We start from the raw sequence: 22,210 nt of genomic DNA, 5'->3' as shown, positions 1-22,210 counted from the left end.
GCTTCAGGACATGGATAATAATAAGATTATCATTTCTGTCTTGCTATGTCTGACGGGAGACTGATAAAGACATTTTCCATGGATCTAAATGTGAATGAAGGGAATTTTTGTGGGAACATTTAGAGAGAACATCATAATGCTGAACATGAACAGTCCTCAACTTCAGTGATTCTTTGAACCGAGTGTCTGCTGATGGTTTTGTGGGTTTGGAGCCGACTGAGGCTAAATGGACATCTGCTGAGATGACAGCTCTGTGTGAGACAGGCAGCCGCCCCGTCGCCCTGGGAACCAATCTCTCAAAGCTTCCTGTCCGTTTTAAACCTGCCTTTCCACGCAGTCGGCTATCGGGTACAAATAGTCCTTCTGTTCCTGTTTGCCAAACATTTTATATCTCTTGCTGAAATATTTCAGGAGCTCAGATTCTTCATTGATTCCATCCTCCACCTTCCCAGACATCCCATCCTCTGTTCATCCCTTACCTCTTCCTTTTCATTCCTCATCTTATTCCCACACTTCCTCCTTCTTCCATTCCGCCACTATCCATCCTCGTTTCCTCCCTCCCCCCCCCAACCTAAAAGATAGGATATAGAGAGGCGAGACCTCTTGTCGGCGGTGGGAAAAAAGGGAGAGACCATCAAGGCGCAGACAGAGGGATGAAGCGAAAGTATAGGTTAGTAGGTAGCAGTATAGGCCTGTTCCATCCTTCCTCCCCCTCTCCTCATGCTCTGCTTCCCCCCTACCCCCGTTCACTGTGCCAGGGTGGTATGAACTGCTGGATTACAAAACAGCCCTCCCATGTGTCTGCCTGTTCTCTGTGCCAGCTGAGAGACAAGCGATACTATGCTCCCGGAGCGCTGCTGAGGCTGAGGGGTGAGAGGGAAGGAAGAAAGATGGAGATAGTGAAGCAAAGAGTGAGAGAAGCAGAACGAAGAAAGTGGGAGGACAGAGAAATCAGATGAGCAGGGATGTAGGGACAAGAAGACATGGAATGGGTAGACAAAAGATGTAGAGAAAGGAGGAGAGAGAAAGAGAGAGAGAGAGAGGGGAGGAAAAGAAGAAGGGAGGTTTGAGTGATGGCAGTTGAAAGCTTTGGGAGGAGCGGAGCACTGAGCAGCATCAGCCAGCGCTGTGAGAGCATGTTGAGCCTGCAGGGACAGCCGGGGGGTAAGTCACACACCACTCAGCTAAACATGCAACACTCACGGCTGCCTGCCGTTCTCTGCATCTCCGTCCCGTCCTGGGAGGCCAGAAGGAAAACTTTCACACGCAGTCTGAAATTAGAGACAGGTCTTAAAGCTGCAGGCCAAAAACTCAGAACCACCCGTTTACCTGGGCTGCTACTATATTTTCTTTTCCTGTTGCTTCCACCCAGGACAGCAGTATTCTGAAAAGGTAATGTGAGCGAAAGAGACAGCTCAGGAGCAGGACCATCAGGGGATGCAGATGATGGCATGGAGACCGGAGAAGGAAGCCCTGTTTCCTGGAATCAATTTCAAATGTCTGACAGGCTGTCAGAAAATCATTATGCAACCTGCAGACACAAAGACAAGCTTTAAGAAACGGCATGCATGTGTGACGAGCCGCTGCTTCTGCACATGCATTCCTGCAGCGCACAATCAGCCCTTCTCTTCGTTGCACACACTCCACTCAGCTCTGAAACAGGCGAAGCCACTGGGCCTTAAACTGGGTTAACGCTGCAATTCAAACTATTTTTCCATCCTGAGTTTTTCCCTTCAGCCTGCAGCAGGACAGAATCTCCGTTCGGTGGGTGGGTACGTGGAGCCAATCGGTTCTTGTTTCCGGAGGTGAGGGGTCACTTGTGGAGGGTGAAGTGGGCTTTATTGTGTAAAGGAGAACTGCTTCCTGTGATTCCTCTGCATTAGCCCCCAGCAGTGTGGGGCTGTGGAGAGGTGAGGGGGGTTCAGCCGGCCTGGCTCCGCTGCAGCCGAGTTAGCTACATTACAGGCCTCCGGAGGACGGCTGGGTGCCAGAGGTCGTCATGGTGAAGGGGGTGGCGGTGGTTCGTCATGGTAAGTAGTTGTCATGGAGACTGTGGATGTGGGTGGGGACCCCTGCAGAAGGGGCTCACCTGGTGGAGTCCAGATGCTGGTGGTGACAGAGTGAATAAGGCGGGGTCGGGTTGATCTGTGGGAGTCAGTGTTCTGCTTCTGTCTGACCCCGGTGTTCACAGCTCACACCAACTCCTGGTTAACCCTTTAACACTGACACTAGAAAAACAGAAATTAGTCAAAAATGTCCACACATTTAAGGCTAAATCCTTTTTTTTTTGACAAAATCTCTGCTCATCAATATTTTTGCACTATTTCATGGACATTATATCTTCACCTTCCTAAAATAATGGTCCAAGTCATTTTTTGTCAAAAGTGATTTAGGCAACAAGAACAGCAGCAAACCCTCCGCCCGTAAAAAAGCAACAACATTTTTGACAACAAAAATAATGGAGCATATCCGGACAAAACTGGCACTGCCCAACTGTAATACTTAGGTCCTCCAGCAGGGGGCACAAGGTCAGTGTATGATGTGATGCAGGAGATTTTGGAGGAAAAGAGCGACTTTGTTAAAGAGGAAGAGATGTCAGATGAACACGTAGCGAAGCAGTTTCATTAACTTTAGCAGAAGCCTCACAGTTTAACAACAGTCTTGTTTGAGTATCTGATGGTGGAGCTGGGGGCGGGTTTTGGGGGGGGGGGGGGGGGGGGTGCAGGCAGATGGTGCAAATCCTGAAACTTCACCATTTCTTTAACTAGTTTCTTTTTCACAAACTTCTTATTTGCCTTGAATTTGCCTGGACAGTCTGGCACTGCGCTGCGCAACTAATGAGAAAACCAATCCCTCCAAATGCATCACTTGACACACATGAATATAAATATAACTTCTTCATCTATTGTTCAGGCTTATCACAGTCAGATCACCGTGGCCCCCTGCTCCCCCCTCCTCCTCCAGCAGCATCATTTATCTGAGCTAATAATGGCCCCCGGCGCTGACAGCGACCCTGTTTGTATACTTTTATGGCATGAAGCCTCTGCGCTCTCACATGTGCTGGCAAGTAGAAGATCGTTTGAAAAGCACAAAGCCGTAACAGTACGCTGCTGAGTAATGCACCCCTCACCCTCTCTCTGCAGTTCGGCCATTCAAAGCGGTTTGGTGGCTCACCTGGACTCTGGGAACAGGAGAGGCTGTCAGCAGCAAGAAAACCCCAGAATGATTTGAGGATGAAACGATTGAAACGGAGGACAAGAATCGCCTCCGATTGAATTAGTTCTGTTTGATCAGCAGTAATTCAATGTGCTGGTCTGAACGCTTGCTCATCCGTCTCATGTATCCAAGAGGCGGAGAGGCGCCACCCACATCAGGCCGCCTGCACCGGGTATCTGCAGAGAGAACGCAGCAGCTCCACCAGGCCGGGAGCTGCTGCGTGCGTTTCATACCACGACGCTCACTGCTCGTCTATTTGCCTTGAAAACAGAATCAAACAGCGTGCGCCTGTAGCGCTGGGGCCTGTAAGGGCCCCTGGGTGCGGCTTTGGACTGAGGAAACACAGTTCTGCCAAATCAGGTGCGTTTAAACTGAAATTGTAACAGAGAAAATGTCTTTAATTTGAGTCATTTGCTATTCTTTAGCTTTGTTGCTTTTTCACAATCCCTAGACTCATTTGCTGTGATCATTGAGGCGAGTCACACATGTACAGAGGCTTTGACTTTACAGTTTCTGATAACTGCATAAATATATTGCTTTGCATATCTTTGTCTTTGATTCAGACGCATCAGCTAATATTTTTCTGTATGTTAAAGCTGTAGCATGTAGTCTGATATGAGAAAGATAATCTGTGAACAAATCAAGCTCCCCCGCTTCTCCCAGTGCTAACTAGAAACAACCAATCAGAGGCAGGAGGCGGGGCTTAGCACTGTCAATCATGGTCATGTGCGCACCGCTCACAACCTCCCACCTCAGAGTGTGCTAATGATGGAGAAGCAACTTACCTTTACAGGAAAACTGCTTCTCCGCCGTCATCGGTGGCCATACTTATTAGCTTGAGCATTCAGGGTAGGAGGTTGTAAGCAACAGACACACAGCCATGATTGACAGTGCTAAGCCCCGCCTCCTGCCTCTGATTGGTTGTTTTTGGTCAGGAACAGCGTATTTATTCAGGGAGGAGGTGGAGGAGAGATCCATCCTTTTTTGTTATGAGACAGATAACCTTTTCACAGGTTATTTGTCTCATAACAAACTGTTACGACATAGTGAGAAATTCAACAAATATGTAAAAAATATATTTTTTATAGAAGTTACATACTGCAGCTTTAAGGTGAATATTTTCATTTCAGAAGAAAAGGTTTTGTACAGGTTTTTAATTTTATTTTTTAGGATTATAAATAAATTCTTCTTGACTACATATATATATATATATATATATATATATATATATATATATATATATATATATATATTTGGATTTGTCCATCAGATTGCCAGGTGGATATATATATATATATATATATATATATATATATATATATATATATATATATATATATATATATATATGATCTTGTCCAGTCACATTTCTTACATCAGATTCTGCTCAGACATCCTTCTGGTGAAACCTCGTCTCTTGTTTTAGCCTTTCTCTATATTTTCACAAAATGTCCTTAAATTTAAAGGACATTTTGTGATACATAACGTATTTGAATATTTATTCCAAATACTATGTAATATATATATATATTTAAATATACATTTATTTATTGGTTTTACCACTGATGACAATCCCATTTCTAAGAAGAAAATAATCCTTTTAATTATTTTTTTATTTTGCACCGGACCACTGTCCTATCTTTAAATAGTGAAATAAAATATAAACATAAACTCTCATTTATTATTTATTTTTCATCATTTAAAAATGAATTAAAATTGTTTATTTCAACAATTCTAATTGTTGAAATTAAACAATGTCAACATGGTCATATCTAAAAGTAAAATTAAATATATAAGTGCATTTTTTTTTTACTATTTCACATAATTTTAATATTAATATATAATATTTAGGAGCCCTTAACCCTTGGAAAATACAATGGAAGAATATCACGTGGGCGTTCCTCTGCATGTTAAGAGGTGTTAAAGACAGCTCTGTCACAAAAGTAAGAAAAAAAATACTTTTATGCATTTATTTATTTTACTCCTAATCATAGTAACGCTTTTAAGGAATGATTAAAAAATAATTAACTTAACTTATATCTTTACTTTATCCTAGTGAAAGCCCAATCTTCAGGTGATAAAAAAAATATGTAATAAACGTTTTGATTTATTTTACATCTGTACACAGATCTGTCTTTGAGAAAAATCCATGACTTTCCTCAAAGGAAAAAAATAATCTGACATGGATTAGGACATTTTGTACATTCAACTTTTTAAACTTGTGTAAAAAGAAAATATGGAGGTAAACAAAACAACCTTTTTCTACAGAGCTGAGTATTTTGTTGTATTCCAGAATGCAGAAAGAAAACTGATCAGAAAAAATAAAAGAACATTTTTGGTTTTGTAAGACGTTATCTGCAAACTGTGAGTCTGGCCTGTAAAGACAGATGTGACGTTTGTCTCCAAAAGTTAATAAGCAGTTTGAAATAACATTGTGTTAATAAAAACATTTTCAGGTGGAACATTGCTGCGGCATTTAATATATGCAGGGCCGGTCACACCACAGAGCTGATGCCTGCTCCTATTCAGCAGAAATCTGAGTCCCACATGGGAACATGTTCATCCTATCAAACACGTGTTTCTAAACCTCTGCTGATCACAGAGAGGACACTGCAACAATAAAGACATTTAGATAGATTTTAATCCCGTAGACTATGCGACTCTTTCCTTAAATCAACCAGGAGATACACTATATTGCCAAAAGTATTTTCTCACCTGCCTTGACTCACATATGAGCTTAAATGGCATCCCATTTCTAATCCACAGGATTCAATTGGACGTTGGTCCACCCTCTGCAGCTAGAACAGCTTCAACTCTTCTGTGAAGTCTGTCCACAAGGTTTAGGAGTGTTTATTGGGATTTTTGACCTTTCTTCAGGGAGCACATTTGTGAGGTCACAAATGGATTGAGGATGGAGGATGAGAAGCCCTTCTCTCAGACTCCGCTCTAATTCATCCCATAGGTTTTCTATCAGGTTTACTTCAGGACTGTGTGCAGGCCAGTCAAGCACATCCACACCAGACTCTGTCATCCATGTCTTTATAGACCTTGCTTTGTTACTCTGGTGCAGTCATGTTGGAAGAGGAAGGGTCCAGCTCCAAACTGTTCCCACACAGTTGGGAGAATGGGATTGTCTAAAATGTCTTGGTATGTTGAAGCATTCAGAGTTCCTTTCACTGGAATTAAGGGACCAAGCCAAGCTCCTGAAAAACAACCCCACACCATTATGCCCCCTCCACCAAACTTTACACTTGGCACAATGCAGTCAGACAAGTACCGTTCTCCTGGCAACCGCCAAACCTGGATTTGTCCATCAGATTGCCAGGTGGAGAAGCACAACTTCAGAGAACATGCCTCCACTGCTCTAGAGTCCAGTGGCGACGGCTCTGCACCACTGCATCTGATGCTTTACATTGCACTTGGTGATGCATGGCTTGGATGCAGCTGGTCACCATGGAGCTCCAGGAAGCTCTCTGTGCACTGTTCTAGAGCTAATCTGAAGGCCACATGAAGTTTGGAGATCTGTAGTGACTGACTCTGCAGAACCTGGCGACCTCTTCGCTCGATGTCAGGGGTCTCAAACTCCAGTCCTCAAGGGCCGCAGTCCTCAAGGGCCGCAGTCCTGCAACTTTTAGATGTGACTCTGCTGCACCACACCTGAATAGAATAATTAGGTCATTAAGGCTCTGGAAAACTGATCTACACAAGGAGGAGGTCATTAAGCCATTTCATTCCAGTGTTTTGTACCTGTGGCACATCTAAAAACTGCAGGACAGCGGCCCTTGAGGACTGGAGTTTGAGACCCCTGCTCTATGTGCTTCAGCATCCGCTGACCCCGCTCCGTCAGTTTACATGGCCTACCACTTCATGGCTGAGTTGCATTTTCTTAAAATGCAGCTAACAGTTGACAGGAATATTTAGGAGCGAGGAAATTTCACCACTTTATTTGTTGCACAGGTGGCATTCTATCACAGTCCCACGTTGGAATTCACTGATCTCCTGAGAGCGAGCCATCCTTTCATATATGTTTGTAAAAACAGTCTGTATGATTAGGTGCTTAATTTTATTCAGCTGTGGCCATGGAAGTGACTGGAACACCCGATACTGAAAATTTGGATGGGTGAGCAAAAGCTTTTGTCAATATACTGTATGAGGTTAACATGGAGACTTAGGTTTTACTCCAGGGTTTTACTTATAAGAGTGACTTTCTTTGTGTTTGTCTTTAGTTATGCATCATCTAATTGAGACTTGTTCAAATGTCAAGAAGAGTAAGTGAAGCACATCAGGGCCATGTTGACTTTTCAAACGAACATGATGATGATGTTTAACTGTAAAAGGTTAGCTCAACTGCAGGAGGAATCCAGAGATAGTTGCTTCTTTTGGAGGGAGTCCAAAACAATGTGTGTGAATGCCAACAATCCTGCTGACTGGAGCGCAGCTAATAGATACTTTTTCTTTCCAAAACGAATCTTTCAATCTGTAAGAAGAAACTGCAGCAGCTCATTGTTAAGTAGTTTAAGATTATGTCAAGATTAAGAGCACAGCTTCTACAGACACTGCAGAATTACTGTAAAGTTACATTTACTGTACAGTAATTCTGAGGGACTGTGAATATTTCTCGTCTTTATGCTTAAGAATATTTTTCCTTTACATTATGAAATGTTTTAAGCTTAATAACAAGTCTAAAGGTAAAATTGGAAAACATATGGAGATAAATAAGATATAAAAAATGCAAAGGAGAAGCTAGAGAGAGGAAAATATATTTAACAATAATGTAGAAAAAATACAGCATTTTAAGTCATTTTTAAGTTAAATCTAAAATAAATCCCACAGTGAAGAAAAAAAGCTAATAAATGATTATGATTGTAAATATTAGTGTCTCCATGCTGACCACTGAAAAGTGAAAAAATTTATTTTTGCCATGACAAGGTTTTATAAAATAATTGAAATTGCTGCACTTTGCCTTCCAGAAAAAGATGGGATTTTGACGTAGTTAGTGATTTGATCTGTATTAAAGTGTTATTTGAAGAAAGAACCCACAAATAACACTTTAAAACAAAACAAATCATGTCCTGAGGAGTTGTCAAAGTGCAAAAGAAGAATTTCATATTAGTCATTCATGTTAATGTGAACTGTTCACATAGTATAAACAAATCCTACGGAACATCTCAAAATGGTTTTTGCCAAAAATGTCACCGCTTACCCAGTCTTTCATCTTGCAGGTTTGACTTTCAAGAGACTTCGTGAAACAGGAAGTTAAATTTAGAAGGGGGATAAGATGATTGGTCAATGTTCAGTTGAGTTGCAGTGATTGGTCAGATTTTCAGAAAAGTTGCAATGGCAGGCCTTGCAAAATTTGTGAAAGATAAATTAAATTATTAGATATTTCTGTGTTTTCAGCAGCTCTGGTTTGACCGAAAGCGGTGCGTCCCATCTCCATGCATGCTTCACACCAATTGGCTGATGAAGAGCAGACAGCAGAGCAGCACCACCGCTCTCTCTCTCACACACACACCCCCCCCAACACACATGCACACACTCATGCATTGTACATCAGGCGCTTCACATGATCCCTCTCTGTCAGTGTGACTGGAAAAGGAGCGGGAGAAGAGTGTGGATGTGATGGAATTCCTGGAGAAAAGGGAGGGTAGGCGTGCAGGGGTGTGTGTGTCTGTGTGTGAGGAGTACTACTCCTACATATTCCCATCCAGACAGAGCTACGTTTCCATGTGGGAGGAGTTACAAGAACAATGATGAGTTCTCGTCTCTTCCCCCTCGTGCTCGGTGTGTGTGTAAGACATCACGTGTGTGTGTGTGTATCTGTGAAAGTGTGTGTTTAAAGAGCAGCAGACTGTCACATGCAGCAGAGGAACTGGAAGGTAAGCCCCTTTTTTCCTTGTCTTTGTCTCCAGATTCCTTTACTCAGATGTTTTATGGAACAGATTTCAGTTTTGGTCAGCCAGATGTTTGAACGTTGGGGTCTGCGCTTGTTCTTCTTTGTCCGCTAATCTTTCATCCACTTTAAGCACTTTCGCTGTCAGGACGGCTGATCGGGATTGAGTACATTTAAACGATGAAGGGTTGGTTGTAACTCCATCATCCACACCTACTGTCCATGTGTCGCTGTGATGAGTGTGTGTATGTCGGCTGTGGGCTGCAACAAGCCCCTCTGAGATGATGTATCCTCGGTCCCTATTTGTCAAACTGCTCCCTGAGGATACACCTTCCATTTTTCATTGTCTTCCCACGCTTGTCTCTCTCTCTCAGCCCCCCCCCCCCCCCCCCCCCCCCACACACACACACGCCTTCACTCACACAAGAGCAATACTGGGAGGTAAACTTTCTATTAGAATGCATTGCTGGCTAACATCTGGTCCTGGGTCAGTGCTGGGGGCTGTCAGATGGGCTGAAATGGAAAGGTGATCGGGGGGGGGCTGTCAGGGACAGACTCATGGAGAAGAGGTGAACATGCCTGAAAAAGAGCAGAAACTAACAGAAAGGAACAGAGTGTCAGGAGGAGGAGAGACAGTCGGTGTGGAATATTTTCACACGCCTGGTTGCCCCCCACCCCCACCCCCACCCTGGCTGTGTGGAAAGGCAGGCGGAGCGGCCCTTTGTTTGACACACAAAGGCATCCACACTTTACTAGGGCAAAGACACACACACACACATGCTGCCTCTCATCAGGACCACTTGTGATTGGCTGCAGCTACACTTCATGCCTGTGCTACAGAGCAGTGCTGGAGTAAAACAAAGCCTTTTGGTTAAATTGCATCTTTCGCTGTGTGTGTGCCCAGAGGAGGGGAAGTCTTTGGTCCTACATGTTAGGAGCAGATAAGATGAAGCAGCGTTCAGCAGCAGCTGTGAGAGACCTTTGTTCCTGCTCAGACAAAAGGGAACATGTTGACTCTAGAAAGCACATGGGCTCACTTTGAGATTGCTCATCCTGAGGCAGTGTGACTCGACTGTCGCTGGAATATTTTCCCAGACGCGACGTGATTCATTAGGCTAAGCGCACACACACACACGCATCAGCAGAGATTTTGATTTTGTTCCGGTGTTGTGCTCTGAAATCCGACCTGAAGGGAACGCCGTGGGTGGGAAAAGAAAGGTTTGCCGCATATGAATTCTTGAATTTTTGAACCTATGCAGAGCTTTGTTTAGTGCAGGAGCAGTCTTCAGACAGGACTGAGTGTTTCTGATGTGATCATTCAGAGCTTTAATACACTGTACAGTGTGAGTATGAGGGAGAGTGACAGCTGGATCTTGTGCTGAAATAACAAAATGATCACCTTTAAATATCTGTGCTTCTAACAGAACGGAGCGTGTCTCCAATTCCAGGAAACATGAATCTCTTTGTTTCTTCAGTTTCCTCTTTGTTAGAATCCAGGAGCTGTTTCCTGTTTTACATTCTACGCTGGGCTGGAGTTGCCACTAAAAAGATCTTATATTGACTTGTATCACATTCTTTTCAGTGACTTTGTAATTACTGATATATTTATGCATAATGTGTTATTTGTTTCTGTGGTTTGTCTTTTTAAAAAAAAGTTTTTTCTCTCTTTCAGCAGGTTTAGAGGCAGACTTGTATTCTCGCTATCCTTCTTTCTCTCCTCTACTCTTATTCCCCTCTTTCCCTTTAAAAATATTTCTCCACCTTTCACCCTTTCTTTTCTTAAAGCCATTTTTACCAAAGTTTTAGATATATTTCAAGTGGAGCGTCATATCGAATGCCGTAATGTTCCACTTGTGAAAATACATTTGTTGAGCCTCACTTGACACTCAGACACACTCGCCACACTGGCTGCATTCCCATTGCAAATGTCCGCAAAACTTTTTAAATATTCTGCTAATGTCAGAGGAAACATTGGCATCTTATTCATGTGTTGGAGCGACAAGGCCCGCCTGTGGAGGCAGCATTTTGGGGAAGTAGTTCCCGATTTTACAGAAGAGTTATGGTTTCAACATGTTCGAATGACAAACTTAACATTTAATGAGCCCACAAATAAGCGTGTTGCTGCTGTGTTCAAACTGGCACGATACAAAAAAAATAGTGATTCCACTGCAGTTTTGCAAAATCCATCTGTTCCTATACAGCTGAAAATGTTTTATTGAAAAAGTTGTTTTTTTTAAATTGCATTTTTCCCATTAAGCAAACTTATTTGCTTTATTTTGCTAATTTAATTTATTTGCCTTAATTTGGAAATTTGCGTATTTCCAAATTACGCAATAGTATGGAGTAGCAGTAGCAGTAGCAACCATATGTTGCTACTGCTGGACTAGAAATGTTAAAAATACAAGAGATTCCAGGAGCTGCTTTCAATAGCCACACCTGAACTTTTTTTTTTTTTTTTAAATTTAATTTAAAGGAAAAATACAGTTCACATCACAAGTTAATATTATGTAGTTCTGGTGTTTCACACCATCAACACAAAAAAGCTGTGGTCAGAAAGCTGACCACAGCTTCACCATTTCTCTCTTCATTATTGTTATAGTGATAACTGCTGATGAGTCTTGGTGGAGGAGTTTTGACTTCCTCTGCTTCTCAGATTTGGATCATTGCCCTATTCCAGAACCTAAGCAAGGTTGAGCTTAGGGTCCCAAACCAATAGTGGAAAATTTTCCTTCAGATTTTTCTGCTAGAGAATGAGTGAGGCAGCCCCAAGCCATCACACTAGCACCACCACGTTTCGCTGTTTTATGTTCAAGCTAAGAGTAGCTGAACTGAAACGTTTAGTTGTGAACACAAAAAGCAAGGACAGAAGAAATTCTTAACAGTGCTTATAATTTCTCACAGTGCTGTATTTCAGTTGGATTTTTTTTTTTTTTTAATTCCGGTTATAAAGTTTCTGTGGGAATGTGTGGTTGACAGATTTCACACTTTAAGTCGCATAACAAGGAATTTAGGGCAGTGCTGGGCAAAAAGAGACACGGCTGACTCTGAAATGTCATCATTTTCCAATTTGCCACAGAAAGCAGGACCACAGCACTCTGAGAGGAGCAATGTTTAAAACAGTTCCTGGCACTGAGCTGACAAAATACTGCACAGATGTAGGGCTCGCAGGATTGGTGGTTATGCAAATAAATCTAATAAGGACAGACAACGCTTCATTCCTGAGCTATAGAGAGCATGTTACTGTGCACATAAGGAAGACCCAGTCTTGCACTTTTCACTATGCAAGTTATTACCACAGAGCCTAATCCAGCACACTGCGCAGAGCTACTTAGAGATAGGAGGAAGTGTGAGTCTGGAGGCGAGGGAGAGGGAGAGGTGAGGCTTTAATTCCAGCTGAGGATGGCAGGTGTGTTAAAACCTGATAAAACGCAACATTAGCTGAGTGACAGACTTTGCTAGTGGCTTTTATCAGAGGATGTGTGTGTGGGGGGGGGTGTGCTTGCGGGTTTGTGATAAAAAGGTGTGGGGGTGTGCATGTGTATGCATTTGGTCTTGGCAGGCCATCTTCCCCTCCATTGTTTTCTGTCTTTCTCTGCTGGCCTTGTTTGCTGGAGCTGAGAGGAGAGCAGTGGTGAACCAGATGCAGCTTCCACTGAGAACATCAGCAGAACCTGCTGTCTAAAAACGGGGCGAAGAAAAAAAAAAATCACAAATTAATTTCTTTACCCTCCTGGATTACGGCTCCAGCAGCGCTGACTAGAACATTTAGAAGTTTAGAGACACTCGCTTAACTATTACCATCAGTATTTCTTTGCAGCACTAAGACTTTTTCATGGAGGTCAGTTGGTGTGGTGTACTTTGGTCATTAGATGACCCGTTTCAGCTGGTTTCTTGGCGCTCTGTCTGACTGTACGTCCTTTTCTTAATGTGTTCAATACGTTTTCACTCTATCATTCAACTTCATTGCATATTATTTAATTTATGAACCACTTTCTTTTTTTGGGATTTGGGGATTTTTTTTTTCAATTGTCATATTTTTCAGGGTCTTGAACTGCATTCAAATTCTTATTTTATTTGTGTTGTGTTATTTGAGATCATGTCATATTATTGAAACAATATTTAAGATTTTTAAATTTTATTTTTAAAGGGGTTTTTTTGGGCTCTCATGGCCTTTATTTGACAGTGGTCAGACAGGAAGGGGGTTGTGAAACTCAGGTGTGATGTTTCACACCTGAGTGTGCTCCATTAACCTCGGAAGGAGGTTAATGTATCCGGCCTCATTTCTGATCACATGACCATGTTGGTTTGATTGTTCAACAGTGCTGCTCACAGTCGATTAGTGCCACCATAATTATTAACTGAAATACTGAGGACTGCTGTATTAATCACCTTATTGGTCAGTTAATCAAACTTTATTCTTGTGTTCAGTAGGCCAAAGGAAGAGAATCTTCATCGGCGCAGACAGAGAGTTTGCATACTGCTCTATTAGGTTGTGTTGTAGCAATGGCACATAAGTTGCTATGTTTATTCAATGGAATTTGGATCAAACACTCAGTGAGGTCCTGGACCTGTTGGAGATCAGATGACATGTTGGAGCAAACTGAGGCTGTTTAGGCTCCAGAAACGATGTCAAACTGAGCAGAGGTTTAACACATAAACATCATAACTAGGCTGGTTAAACCTGTTTAATGGGTTTTAACAGAGGGATTCATAAACAGACTGACAGTAAGGATATAAAGGTCATGCTGTTGCTTAGGCTGCAGGCTACTATCAACAGGCTACTGTTGATTATTTTCTATCAATAATTCAAGACCATTTTTACATTCTCTCTGTTGTTGTTTTTTCTTATTGTTTTAAACTAATAATAACCATAGTTGACATTTTAAGTGGCAGAGATTTAAAATACACGATCAGCTTTACTTTTATTTTTTTCTATCTCTACAAAAAATCTGCTTAGTATGTTTAAGAGCAGAAATGGCTCTTTAGATTGTAATGGCTGCTAATGCCTGTGCTACATTATTAACTAGGTTAAGAAGCATTGCTGTAACATTTTCTTACTGCTGAGTGTCTTCTTACACCGGAGAAAGTAAAGGTAAAGATAAGGCTAGAGTTTGAATTAAGCCACATACATAAATTGAAGTCATCCCGTCTTTCTAATAAGGACAGAAACATGAAGTTGTATCAGTGTGGCTCGATCCGCCTCAGTCAGGTAGCTTCAGCAGAGAGGCGAGGACATGCTTCCTTCACTGCTGAGGGATTTGTGAGCGGACCCCAGGAGCCTCCATTCTTATTAGGCCTGCCCTCATTTTTTATCCTCGTTTCTCCTGAAGGAGGTGAGGCTGCAAAGCGCAGCGTTCACCATGAAGCCAGCACACATCCATGTGAACATAACACACCTCTACCTGCTGTGTATCCGGCCTCATTTTATACTACACTCCTGATGGATGGTACTTTAAATGCTTTTGCTCAGGCGACATAGGAATATTGTGTCATTTTTGAAACTATGACACATGAACATGAATTTATATTCAGTTTTAGCTTGATGCGACATTTTCAATAAAACCATGTCAATTAGATAAAAACATTATTAGCTGTATATATTTCCATTGGCCTAATTAGAATTTTTTTTATTCGTTGACTGTCAATATTTTCAACATTACAAATGTAGTGTTTTCCTGATATTGTGCACTAATATTAACACACAAATCAGTCTAAGCCCATAAAGTATGAGTAAACTGTTCTCATTGTGCCATGAGGAGCTGCTCCGGCCTGCTAATGTGTGACAGGTCACATGATCGCTGTGTGACTTCCATCCATCACTGGGAACAAACAGACACAACTCAACTGAAAATGATCTGTTAAAAACTCACAGCAGAAAAAGTGAAGAGAGTGTAAATTATGATCAGACTTTTCCATGAACCTTTATGGGGATTTAATTTTATGAAGATATCTGCAACAAGGTTGCCAAGCTAATGCATTTCAATGGAAACAAAACCAAGTTCAGTCCAGGATATTACTGACAATAGTCCAGCTGTGTGTAACCCTTATGCAGCTTATTCAGCAGCATGCAGGAGAAAAGAGGCAACTGGGCAAAGAGTGGGAAAAATATGTTGCCATTTTATTTTTAGCAGAACTAGAGACAGGGAGGGAGACGATCCGCTCCAACAGGCTGAAGAATGGTCGGGTTGCTGATGGTTAGCATGAAGGAAAATCTCAGCTTTCTATCAGTATTCTATGAGCTGTTGAATTTAAAATATGGTTTCAGTCCTGAACTGATTGCCATTCTTGCATCTTTAAACAGTAACAACATGTGAGTTTTTCCTGTACGGACGCAGGTCCTCCTGACGCTCCCGCTGATAACCGTCTCCTCTCCCAAGAAAAACAGGCTGATTTCATCCGGCCCCCTCCAGCATTCAGCTGCTGAACCCTCCCTGTCTTTGCTATCTCTGATTCAGAGCAGCGGCTGCTTCGTCCCCGAGCTAATCAATGCTGATCATCATAGAGGCATGATTAATGAGCTTATTATCAACGCAGAGCGGACCTCATCAGCGCCTCAGAGAGAGAAAGAGGCAGCGCAGACAGACAACACTCACACATATTAAGCACACATGTCAAACATTATTACAACATATAAATCTGTCCTATTTCTCAAAAACTCTGGATATATAAATGTCAGTCCAGTATTTGAGAGGCAGATTATTTTCCTTATATGAAATGGATGACATAAAGTAAGATCCTGTATGCTTCAAAAATATGCAGTTGAACTTTATACACATTTCAATACAACAGATGTAATTTAATAGAGTAAGTGGTATATAGTCATATTTGGTGTATTATGGATAGGAATATAAAAGCTTTTACTTCATCCTATTCCCTTTGAACCACTCAGTTTTTTTTCTCTGTCAATATTTGTACATGTTACTTTTTTAACTCCATTTGTTTAAATAAATAAAAAATTAAATTAAATGAATGACTGACATCTGTTCTGATCCCACAGGTCAGCTGTCAGCCGTAAGGACTGAAGTCAGCTGAGCGGTAAGAAAACTGCTCTTCCTGTTTCCTGCCTACTGAAACACACCATCCTGCTGTGGTTTAATAAAATTGCAGCCATACATGAACTGATATGATGGCCTGTTTCACGCTCAGAAGTTAAAAATTGCAGGTTTCAGGTTGAATACAAGCCAACTGCAGCGCTTTGTGAATTCTGACTTGGGAAGTCGGATGTTTCTGTAACAACCCCAGTTTTTGGGTAAGACACTAGAACCCCCTCCTCGCCTGCTGGTGGTCCGACGGCCTGGTGGCGCCGGTGCATGGCAGCCTGGCCTCTGTCAGACTGATCCAGGATGGCTGTGGCTACTGTCCAGTAGCTTACCACTATCAGTGTGTGTATGGATGAATGACTGAATGTAGTGTGAAGCACTTTGAGGTTCTCTGGTGCAGATGAAGTGCTATACAAGGACAGACCATATCTGTAGTGCAGCCAGAGGGTCAGGAGGAAGAGGGGAGTTCTTTTGTGGATCTTAGGTGGGGGTGAAGAGTTGTGAGGTGTGAATGGATGTTTTCTAACCTGGTGAAGTCCAGCCTCTTGTTCTACGCTTTGCTTTGTCCGGAAGGTCTGGACCCTCGGATGTTGAGAAACGATGGCTGGCTGGAGGCCCGGACTGTGTTGAAGTTTGAAACAACTGGATCTAGTTCTCCAGTTCAGTCTGTAGACTCTGTAGCTGTGGTCCAGTGCTCTTTCTGGACCACTGCCTGGGGCTGCCTGGTGCCTGGGAGTTGCTCTCTGGTGAAACTAACATGAGAATAGCAACAAGGTACATTTGAAATGCAGAAAAACACAAAGTAGGAGTAAACGTAATGGTATTTACAGTTTTCAAATTAACACAAGCTGTTGAGCCAGTTTATCAGTCATGTTTATCAGTTTTCAACCTTCCTTCCTTCAAGCCACTGAAAACATTATTACATTATAATCTTTTAATTTAGCTGAAGGTGATGAGCAAATAACTGTAAAAACTGCATGATTTACTTCCTTTGAACTGGTGAATCATCTCCTCCCCCAAAGTTGGAATGGAGGAATGGAGGTAGTTACTTTTTACAGGACAAAGTAAATGAACAGGGATTGAAATAGGCCAGTAGATTGACTTTATTCAGAAGAATGGACAGGAGAAGATGATGAGAAGACTTGGTCTTCGCCATAAGACTTGGTCTTATGGCTCAGCTGCCTCCCATATTTGTTCTTGTTCAGAAATTTGTCTTTAAAGCAAAAATCATACAATAGAAGAATAAAGTACTTTTAGTCAATTCGCAAGAACAGGAAAGCCTAACCTTTCAAAGATGCTGTGGTTTTATTACCAAGTTACAATATGAAGAATCCTCCGACTGTTTCTTAAGGTTTTCATAGTTATTACATTAAGAAAAAATATCGATGTAGCAAACCTCCAGGGGTCTACCTACCATCCACAAGATGGGGCCAGACAGTCAGTTATATAGGAACTGTTTTAGTTGACCCAGTGTGGTAGTAGTTAAAATAATTAATAAATGCTTAGACAAGCAAATAACAAAAATACACAACTGTAAGTTTAAACCTAAAACCTTTTAAAGATAATTTAATCTTTGTTTTATCTTGGATGTTTTGGCTATAGAAACCCAAATCTAGCAATTCTAGTAGAATTGCTAGATTTAAGGAATCCAACCATATTTTAATGTAACTGTGCAAATCGTCCGCTGTCAGTTGATTCAAATACTGCATGTCTCTAAAACAGTCATTTCCTCATTGACCCACCTTGTGATTTACATCTGGAACCAACCAGATGTCAACCTGAAATCCAAAATAACAGGACGTTTCTAGATAAAAGTAACTTTTAAATATGAAAAAAACGTTTGAAAATTGTACAAAATAATAGCATTGAATACCTGATTACAATTTTGCTAGTATGACTTGGTAAATATCTGAGACAGTGTGGACAGAGCCTAAGTTAAATACATTCAGAATGTCCCAAGTACAGTTGTCCAAATAAGCAATATTTAGATATGAATGGTTTTTAAGATTTCTTTTTTTACATAGAAAACATAATCATCAACTGAGATCTTTTTAATTTCCCCAAGCTGATTTAAGGCCAACATATGATGCATTTCAGCTAAATGTGTTGTATGTTATTGTTTTTACTTCACTAATTCATCACAGTTGTCTCTTTTGGGGCTGATTGTCCAGCTTGATTGTGATTGGCTCAGATGTCCTTTAATCTCCATATAGACACATTGTCAGATATCTGCAATAAGCCGAAGATGGCATGTAAATGAAACAAGTCATATTAAAACCTTTTAGTATTTTTGGAGTACTGCTTATTCTACTTTGTAGTTTTTCAGAACCAGGCACTTATTTTATTTTATTTACCCCTCTCATTTTTTACATTGTTGTTGTTCTCACTACTTGAATAGACTTTGCAAAAACAAAGTCATGGTGCAATTATAAAGCTTCAGATTGGGAAATGGGAACATTATCTGCTGCAAATCAAAGTAAGTTTCCACATTCTGTCATGAGAATCAGCTGTAAAGAAAGACAGACTCTTAATAATAAGGTTTGGTTAAATAAAGTTGATGCGATGGAAGGACGAACTGCTGCAGCATCAGCTGCTCACAGGAAGTCTTGAGCTGTCACTCTCGTTGTTTAGCAAATTATAATACATTGTTGCATTCCTTTCTTCTTTCTGCTCACACGCCTGCACACTGGTGTGTCTCGTGGGAGCCTGGCAGACGTCCTGCACACTGAGGAAGCTGTCAGTGGCACTGTACAGCTCTCTGAAGCAACCTCTGTTTCCCTACAAGCAATCCCACATTTCCTCTTACTCCTGAATACGTTTTACTTTGCAAAAAAAAAAAAAAATTGTCATCTTGAACTCTCCTACAAACCCGTCTATAAAAATGGTGAGATGAGGCTCTTTGTCTGAAAATCTGAAAAACGGTTGCCATGGATATTATAGGATTTCTCGAACATGCATGAAATAATCAAGGCAACAGTCCAGGTATGTTTTTGATGAGGGAATAACATTATAACCTGATGCAAAACTCCAAAACAATGGTTCTATGTAATATGGCTTTTTTAATGAAGTGATCACAATCTGATTTCATTTTTCTATCAGCGCTAAAGTAGGATTCATATGGAGAACTTTCTTTGTGCTTTCCTTATTACAGAGGTTATGGTAGAGATAGTCACCAGACCTAATGAGTGTTTATGACGGTGTAACATGTTGTGCGTTTCCTCTGGAGGTAATTGGGTGAAGCAACAACCTAACAGGAGCCGGTCATTTGGCAGCTCTGGCTCTGAGGATGACAGCTCAATGTGCTGCTGGTGCAAACAGAGGAAGATGGTGGGAGAGGAAGCGAGGATGATGGCCCCCTACAGAGCATGACATGACATGTTTGTGTATTTGTGTGCACAAGACATCTGCGTCTTCCTTTTTTTATTCTTTGCTTCATTCTTCCTCCACCTCTTCAACTCTCTCTCCTCCATCTTGCTCCCTCATCCCTGCCTGCCTCCCTGCGTGGCTCCCTCCGTCCTCCCGGCTGCCGGAGGGGACAGCAGCTGCTTCGGAGCAGCTGTGGCACACCAGGCCTGTCAAACTTCCATTGTACAGTCCTTGTATTTTTGCTGCTTCTCTCTGCAGCTGCAAAATAACATCCAGTATCATGGAACGAGCCTCGCCCTGCTGCTGTCTGAAAGGCCACTGGGCCACATGGTGCCTGGGAGGTCCAGGCAGCGCCGGCCGGAATGCTGCAGCGCTCTGTCAGCGCCTTGCTCCCGAACAAATCCTGAGAGGAAAAAAGAACAAGAGGAAGATTGTGAATGGCAGCAGCTAAATAAGCGGCCGGAGACTCCAACGAGCAAAGGTTAAAAAAAATTCAGTTCAATTCACAACACATTGTCTCTCAAAGCAAGACTAATTCAATTATTTATTCCCGATGATGTCATTGGGAAAATGAATCAAAAATGTGAGTTGAACTCTGAAAATCAAAGGGCTCCTTACCAGATTGTTGGCAAACTTGATGGCATGCTGAAGATGTGGTTCAGTAGTTTGATTGGAGCAGAAATGCAGCAAGGCTACGTTCACACAACAGGTCTTAATGCTCACTTCTCAGTTTTTGCGGAAATCCAATTTATGCTTTATTTTGTTTTGCGTGCCGATCATAAATATGACTAATATCAGATTCTGTGTGGATGGTTTATGATCCCAAAGTGACCTGCAGGCGCAGAGAAAAAACATAGATGTCACACATTGTTTACAGAAGTAATAAAAAATGAGTCTACGCATCAAGTTTAAAGTTTATTCAGCAATCAGAGCTGACAGGATTGTTTAATTCATAACAGGATGATGGAAGTAATAAAAAGAAAAGACGACTAGTAGTGATGGCCTTCAGTGAATCATTGGCTGCATGCAGCTTCTGTCTGTTTGGGTGTGTAGTCAGAGCCAAAAGTGGTGGACTGTGATGGGATGCTGTCCACTGACACACACTTCTTTCATAATTTCATATTTATAACTTTCAGCCATTGTTTACATCCAGATTCACCACGTCTGAATTCTTCAGGTGCAAAATCATTAACTGAGTGACATAAAAGTCGGATGAAACATGATGTGACCGTTCAGACAACAGGCGCTTTGAAAACAATCAAATATGTATCTGATTTAGTTCCACATACAGAAGTGGCAAAATCGGATTTTTTTGCAGGGTGAAAAGTTTGGAACTGGGCCTTTCAGACTACGATGGAAAATTTGGATATACCCACTGTGTGTCCTGGTGTCAGTAGCTCTGGAGGGCTGTAGGTGGCGACCCCTCTCCTATAAAAACTGTAATTTTTTTCTTCCATTTCCTGTCTTTTCCAGATCTAGTCCAGGGTCTTTCGTTCTTGTTCATGAAATATTTCTCTGATTTCCTCTCACGGTCCGGCTGAGTGGGTTAAAACTTGTTCTTGCGTTGGCCTGTGATGGACCGTGGACGGACAGGTAACCGGTTCAGGGTGTACACCACCTCTGCATCAGGATAGACAGGTGGCAGCATTAACAGTTTCATGGTGGTCCTTCAGGGCAGCGAGTTTTGGACAGATAACAGTGAGGGACATCAGGCTATGACAAACGTAAGCATATGCTGGATCCACTCCTTGCTGTCACAGATTTCCTGGGGTTGTTGGATTTCTTCTCGTGTGTGTGTGTGTGTGTGTGTGTTCTGCTCATGTTGCTCCAGTTTTCACGTGTGTCCCTCTATGCCGCAGAGACTCGGCTAGCAGCCCATGCAGAGCTGCAGATCCAGCCCAGTGCCTTCTCCTAATGAGCAGGCTGTTGTTGGCCTGCCATGGGGACCCTGCTTCAGGGCTGGCACGCCCTGCAACACTTTACAAACTAATTAAACTCCAAAGTCTCCTCTTCTGCACTAAAGTCAAGGCAGCTCTCATCTCAAAGAAAATCCAGGAGGAAAAACTTAATAGCTTTTTTTTTTCTTCTTCTTCAAACTCTGTTCTATTTGACTTCAGTCGCACAACCTTCAGCTATAGAAGCGATACTTATTGCTTTCTGCAGATCCCTATAAAAGTACTCGCAGCCAGTGAACTTTTTAATATTATTTTCACTTTGCAACCCAAAGCCGCAGTGTATTCTACTATTTTACACAGCAGACACACATATAGCAGACCATAAATGTGAAGTGCAAGGAAGATCATTCGTGTTTTTCAGAATTTTTCACTCCCTTTTGGGTGAGTCTCTACATCTTTTTGCTCTGCCTATCAGATTGGTCAGCTTTTAACCTGGAGTTATCTCCATCCATCTTCCATCAACTCATGATGCTTTAATGAATGTAACTACATATTTAGGGTGATGTGCAGTGTTAATTTCCTTTCAGTTATTATTGTTACATTTTCTTCCACGTGTGCTGTGTCTCCTCTAGGCCCGGCGGCATGGGTGGGCATTGGGGGCATTGCCCACCCACGGAGTCAGCCGTGCCCCCCCTGGACTGGAAGCTGTTTGTTGTTTTTACCTCAGAGTGGCCAACTCTCTGTTATTTCTATATAGATTTGATACAGTAGGGGCTTCCGCACGTCCTATATCAGCGCCT

At 41.9% G+C, this 22,210-nt stretch overlaps 1 long non-coding RNA gene across 1 annotated transcript in view; it reads left to right on the top strand.

Annotated features, from left to right (window-relative positions):
* The first annotated feature begins 847 nt into the window (after positions 1-847).
* LOC114145026 (uncharacterized) overlaps positions 848-22,210 on the top strand; it is a 37,979-nt gene continuing 16,616 nt past the window's right edge. Inside the window, exons 1-2 of the long non-coding RNA XR_003595596.1 lie at positions 848-1,164; positions 16,107-16,144. This is a non-coding gene — a long non-coding RNA (uncharacterized LOC114145026). The remainder of the gene's footprint in view (positions 1,165-16,106; positions 16,145-22,210) is intronic.

Source organism: Xiphophorus couchianus, chromosome 5 (genome assembly GCF_001444195.1).
Source record: "Xiphophorus couchianus chromosome 5, X_couchianus-1.0, whole genome shotgun sequence".
Taxonomy (NCBI): Eukaryota; Metazoa; Chordata; class Actinopteri; order Cyprinodontiformes; family Poeciliidae; genus Xiphophorus; species Xiphophorus couchianus.
This window is presented reverse-complemented; position numbering and strand designations above follow the sequence as displayed.